The following is a 6,952-nucleotide window of genomic DNA, read 5'->3' on the forward strand; positions in this document are numbered from 1 at the left end:
ACTGTGTCGGGGTTTCGACACGGTTACTTTCGCCACCAAATTCTGCCGTTTGCTTGGAATTTCCCGATCGGACGGCAGGAATCAGGGCTTGCACAATCACTGCTTATACTGAGCTCTGATCCCAGAAATTCATCCATCAAAATATTCAGAAAATGCCAAAAAAACAGACTTCGAGGTAGACACGCCAAACCAACAGACAAATAAAACGCGATTGTTGTCTTGTGCCATGTGTCTTGTGTCTTGTGCCGTCGTGCGAATGCGGCGCGCTAAGCTGGGCTTTCAGAAAACTGTTTTGAGTCGTGACAATCATCACAAATCCCTGCGCACTTACATAGGGGAAAAAGTGCATCCAACATGCCATCCATCGGCTTATCATGAATACAACTAAGATCCTACAGAACTCTCGTGCCACCCCGTGCATGTTTGCAGAGTTGAATGGCGACGGAATTTTTGACTTTGGAACAAAGCCTGTGCGAAACTAATTCTCCAATTCCCCAAATACTCCCAATCCTCAAATCTGGGACTAATCCCCCAAATTGCCCACGGACACTCACCCCTCGAGGCAATACGAAACCCGTAGACACCTTGCGTGAACTCAAGTTGTTTTGCTTCAGCAAAACTTTCTTCAGTTCCCTCGCTCAACTCTGCAACGAACACTGCAGAAAGACGTTCCGCATTTACATGTGCTACACACACACACAACACACACCACACCACACACACACACACACACACAACCCACACACACACACACACACACACACACACACACACACACACACACACACACACACACACACACACACACACACACACACACACACACACACACACACCCACACACACACACTTTTCTCGGAGAGGAAAGCACCAGCATTTTTGCAGTCCCACGAAATGTTTGCGGGCGCTGTCCTCTGGAAGTGCAGATAGGCCATGATGCGAATAATTGCACGAAGCGTCTCCAGGCTCATCCTGTTCAGCAGTGTCGTTTTCACTTCTGGTCACCCGGAAAAACGCTCATCCGACCATGTTACCAATGACGGGGCTGACGGCCAGCTCAGAGCAATAGACCGCTAATTCCCTGAATGGTATGATGACCCATCACTTGTCACCAGCTATCCCTGACCAGAACTGCACCACATCTGTCGGGGTTCGGCCATAAAATACCTTCTTCTGCTTCCTGTCAGCGTGCAGAGCTTAACGGTACTGCTCCTCGATGGTGTCCGTTAGCTCTTCTCGCAACTGGGGTAAGGGGAGAAGGCGGAATGGAATCTCACCCATTCCGACGCAGCACTGTTAAACGCAACGCTCCGTTGTCTGTACGAGTCCTTCTAGTGCATTCAGATTTTACTTTGCCTGCTAAAAACGGCAAATTTTAGACTGGACCACGCCTAGAATCTCATAGAAATCTAACAGATCCTTCGTACGAGGTCATCACAAGGTCAATATAGGTCATGACGGAGCGCCCAGGCACGCTTCCTTGCTTTAAGAGCTTCGAAACACGGCCAACGAATCTTCATGTTTTTGTTTTACGCGGCTCAAAGATGCATGTTATTATTGGTATGAGCAGGTTGAGAAAAACCTCAAGCAATGAACTCCTAGTCAATATAGCTGAAGTTAGCTTCTTCTGCGTATTTGAAGTACAGAATAAATATTTAGGAAGTAAGACATACATTAACTGCGCGGTTTCGTTTCTAAACCTAGGAGCACTGCACGCAGCAATGTATAATTCACTATTTGTCAATCATAATACCATTGAAGATCAAGGTGACCTTCACACGACCTTTTTCATGTCCTTGTAGCACGCCCGGTATAAGCCGCCGTTTCCAAGCACGAGAAGCGACCAAAGCCCTAATCCACGTTCACAGCGCGATACAAGCTATGTAAGGTTTAAGCCTTGGCTGAACACGTTGAGATGAATGTGCGAAGGTTTTGCAATACTTCTTTGGTTACATAATCCAAGTTTGCTTTGTTGTCAGTATGCGTAAAATTGCTTATTTCTCAGACACTACACGTTCGGTTGCGTCAATCAAGCGGTTCACATTTATTGTGAAAACAACGGAGAGAGATTGGATCTGGACCCCTCCAGCGGTCCACTGGTTTAGTGACGCAGTTCAGTCTTTTTGCGTTGCCAACGGTTTTGTGGACTTTCAAAATGGAGCTAGAATATAACGTCACAAGTGATATTTTCAGGCTGATTATTTTACGCTGAAACGAGAGAGCTCACTGCAATGGACAAGTTGCATTAAAAACAGCCATGCTATAAACGAGAAATGCATGAATGAGCCAAAATATACTTAAAAGGCCAGCCTAGCAGCATTCGAACATACCCATGAAGAGAATAAAAAAGACATTCCACGAAAAGGACCAATTCTGGCAACCTTGGCCGTAACTGCACCAGCCTCACCAGCCCCACTGCCACCTCGCGAGGCCACATGCCCAGGCCAGAGGCCAGCGCCTGGACGGTGCTCCGGCGGCACGGCGCAGCGCCCCACCCCCTCGGCCTCTGCGGCGGGCGGGAGGGTCAGCCAGCGGCCCGCAGTCTGCGGGCCAGGCATGCCCAAAGTCGCAACTCACCTCTGTCAGCATAACTGTGACGCGGGCGGTCCGCGGTCCGTTTGGCCGCGTCGCCAGGTCGGCGCTGGCGGTCAGCCCAGGCCGCGACCTGCCGCCTCGCGTGGTCCAGCCGCAGCGCGTGGTGCTGGGGAGCTTGCATCAGGCCTGATGACCGTGACGGGGGTCGGGTCACACGGTTCAGTAGTCCTCAATATGCGGAGGTCCGTGACGCATCACGGGGATCGCCGGTGAAGTGTTAACGAGCGGGTCTCGCCAGGCTCTCTCCGAGAACACTCTATGACCGAGCTCCGTTCTGCCGCAGTCATGTCCGAACGGTCCGTCTGATGAGGTGCGCAGTGCTGCACCGGTGACCGCATCAAACGGCAACACGGTGGCCGGGGGTCGACGACGGGGGCAACGACGGGGTCGAAGCAGCCAACTGTTGTGTAACCGCTGGTCAACATTGATAACGATGCTCATTTGGCAGGCATCGGTGGGTAGCGGCAGCGATGCCACCGTATTGGCGGAGGCCGCGTGGACACTGCAGCTCCGTATTCAGCTATTCTTATTCCGCTATTTTTATAAACATGGCCTTATGAAGTACCATAAATATGAAGTTATAAAACACTATTTATAAATATAAATATGACGGCTGTCCAGCCAGCTGTGGCCTGGCGCGGCGACCTGAGGCTTGAATGTCGCACCGCTGGACTTACGCTGTGGTTCTGGTCCGATTAGTTCGGCCGCCGTTCCCCTCGTACGGTACACAGTGTGTTGTCCGGTGCCGGCCATTGTCTTCACGGACCGCGGTAGAGCTCGCAGAAATCAGCCGTGCAATTAGTGGTAATGGACGCTTCCTGGTGTTAGTTGTGCTGGTGTCTACTCCGACAGGTGATGCCGTACTTCCAGGCTTAACTATACAGGTGTTTACAGGAAAAATCAATCTATCTGCACAGCGTCTCAGAACTATGCAGCAAGGGGATGAGTGACAACGCGCACCTTAGAGAATGTACTGTCTTGGTAACTGTCATTTAAAACATGAATGGGGCTGTACGGAGCACATCTTTTTCCATAACATATGTGCAAAAGGCTGTGTTATTGCTTCCCAGCCCTCACCGATGTATGCCTATGGTTCCAGTCGTAGAGTCGTAGAGACCCTAACTTTTGATCTCAGATTCACTCATGCCGCGACAATCTATCTCAAAAACTTTGGCTCTGACATGGGCGAATAAGTGGTTAGACCACCGTAGCACAGGTTTAATCCCATATTCCCCCATGTTGAAGATATCCCTGCGCAGGTGCATTGCAGTAGATGGAGCCAGCGATACGACATCTCCGCTATGCACTGCTGCCGTTCTCAGCCGGCCGGCCGGACCGTTCTGTACGTCCCGGCCGCGGAGCCCGGAGCACATTGTACCCGGCTAATTAGACCAGAGCGGCGGCCCAGTTGGTGGTGTCCGGGCCGGGGACAGTAACGGCACGGGCCGGTTGCTGGCCCACCGGTTTGCGCGCCGCGAGACCCGCCTGCAGCGCTCCTGCCAGCCGGCCCCGGGCCTCGGTGCGGCCGGCCGCCCCCGGCTCGCCTGCCGGAGCGGGCGGGTTTATCGCTTGACGCGCTGGAGGATTCCCACCGGACTAGTTGCGCTGCAGTGGCTCAGTGTGTCACCGCCTGCGCTGTTGTCCGCCGGAACTATGGGTGTTCGCACTCTGAAATTGCTCCTAGTGGCAGCAATGTCGACATGGGCAAGCACGGGGTCGGGGTGGGCAGGCGTGAGCTTCCCCTTCAAGCAGCGCAACCCGAAAAATCAGGGAGTGTGCTTTTATGATACCCTTAGCTTTATAACAGGGCAAAGCTTATTTTCTCCAGGCAACCTGGAAGTCTTCCTGTCCTCGTACTAAAGCGCCGAAATTGCATAACCGAGAATGTATCTGGCGACCTATTTCTGCAACGGCATCTGATTTCAACAATAAGGTTCACTGGTTTCTTCTGACAACATATATCACACGTAAAGGCGTAACCATGAATATTGTTTACCGCTTGCTGTCTAGAGGTGAATTTGACGTCCGAAAAGGCACTCATATGGTGTCGAAGTGGGCATTTGACCAGTATGGACGCGCGCGTAAGCGGCGGCCCTTTGGGAAAGTGTTGTCTACAAGAGATTCGCCACATTCGTCGTGTTGCCAATCGTTTTTTGACAGAAGTCTTTGCTGCAAACGTTATCGTAATACAAGTACGAGATCGCCGTTGGTAACACATCTACGAAGAGATGTACTTCGTTAAAAGTCGCGAATATCTCGCCCACATTCACCATTTTCCTAATGCGGAAGGATGGAGATGGGTCCATGCAATTCCCTGCCTTTACCGAACTGAAAATAATGCAGCGTGGTGACAAAAACAGCAACAGCGAGTTAGTCTAAGAAAGACTTCGCGATCGGTGACGAGTTCCGTGCAAATAGGTAAATCATCGATCCCACACATCGGGGCGATGGTTGATTGTTTCCGAAAATAACCTATTTCAGCTTCACCATTCAATGTTTACGAAAAATGCTACTTAGTCAAATGAAGCATATACGAGATATCTCTTGTTCAAGTCTGAGGAATATTGGCAAACGGTTGGTGCGTTTCGAGCAAATATGAATTATGTCTAGTTTCGTAATTGTAACAGTGCCACTCCTAGCAACCCGTGATCACTGGATTCATGGGTTGCCGCCCACCGCCCACACCGACAGTAAATTGCCATGCACCGTGCAGTGTTTCTAAAGACACCCTCACGACTCAATAGAAATTCTACAATAGTGTAACCGAGGTGATAGCTTCAATGGGCAATCCCCTGGAGGTAGCGGGCGCCGTGGTCTGAACGTCTCAATATTTTTTGTGGTTTAAAAAGCTAGAATCCATCTTAGACATAAAAGTTTCCTCCCCCCCCCCCCTCCCGATGCATCAGAATAGTATCGCAAGCTAAAAAATCCTCCAGAACTTAAAAATTATGTCCCTATGGCGACATGGAGTTGGGCTCTTGGCTGAAACGGTGACCTGTGAAAATGTCTGACCCCTCCTGGACGGAATTCTGGCTACACCAATTAAAATACTAGACACGTATTGATGTCAAAACACGCTTATTAAATACCATAGACCCCTAATGCAAATTTGGGCACGATTTCACGACTTGCGATGGGCATAATGCCAACAACGTTAGGAGCATAGGGAAGACAACGACCCGTCATCAGGGGGGGGGGGGGGAGTGGGAGGAATACTGGGCACCTGCTATCAGATTAGCAATATTTTACCGGTGCTGAGAGGGATACAATGATGCTAAGAAGCTCGATTTTCCTTCTCTCACATTAACATAATATAAGTGACGCATAACTGATGAAGGAGAAATCAAGATAACAATGACGCATTGAAAACAATAGGTAGGGAAAATTATGGTGAGATGCGTTATGTTCAAGTAGTAGCTTAATATAATAGTAGTAGCTCTAATAGTAGTAGCTATAATAGTAGTAGCTATTATAATAGTAGCTAATATAATAGTAGTAGCTAATTACTCTAAATCTGTGCAACGAATAGCAGTGTTGAATATTCAGCTGACCTACAGGAGCAGCAGCCTTGTCCTTTCAGTACACCTCCTGTTGTACGCGTGCACACGTCTCGGGGCAAACGCGACTACTTTTTTGCGTGTGCTGTAAAACTTTGGTGATCGATGTAAATGTGTATTAAATGCAATGCGGCATAACTGGACTAATCTGAATGCTGTGCTCAATAGACACGTGCGTGTGTCTCAGGTTCCGCAAACCATACGGCATCTGTCAGCCAAAAATTTCGGCGAGGCGCGATCTTTCTTCCAAACTGTCGGGCGGTAGATGTGTCTGTGTAACTGTGCAACTGTGTCTGGAATATGTTCTTCATTAAAACAGTGAACCGACAATGATTTCATTAACTCACTTACTGTCAACCACTGACTGATGTAGCTGTCATGACTTATTATCATGCATGCTCATGCCATTGGGGCTTAACTACGGTATGTTAACACATGAGGCTATGTGGCGTCGGCTGCCTCTCACCCCGGCAGGAAAGGCGGAGTGAGAGACAGCCGTTGATTCAGCCCCTGGTTCAGCCGCTGGGAATCGTTCACCGTACCCCTTGATTCCAAGATGAGCAGCTTGACCACTACGCTACCGGTACCCACTTAGTGTCATCCAGACAGTTAGTCGACATTTATGTTACCCATATAGACCCATAGTTCTTATTGGAGCTGCGGAAACCGAGGTGGCAGTTGTTACAAAACAAATTCTGATTGACTGAAAGGGCCAATTTTTTGTGTCGAATCGCGACGCATTGAAAATAGAGCACAAACGCACATGTGTAGTCCACATCTCGTACGTTCAACTTGCTCGT

The sequence above is a fragment of the Pollicipes pollicipes genome, unplaced genomic scaffold (assembly GCF_011947565.3).
Source record: "Pollicipes pollicipes isolate AB1234 unplaced genomic scaffold, Ppol_2.1 Scaffold_7231;HRSCAF=8579_pilon_pilon_pilon, whole genome shotgun sequence".
Lineage (NCBI taxonomy): Eukaryota > Metazoa > Arthropoda > Thecostraca > Pollicipedomorpha > Pollicipedidae > Pollicipes > Pollicipes pollicipes.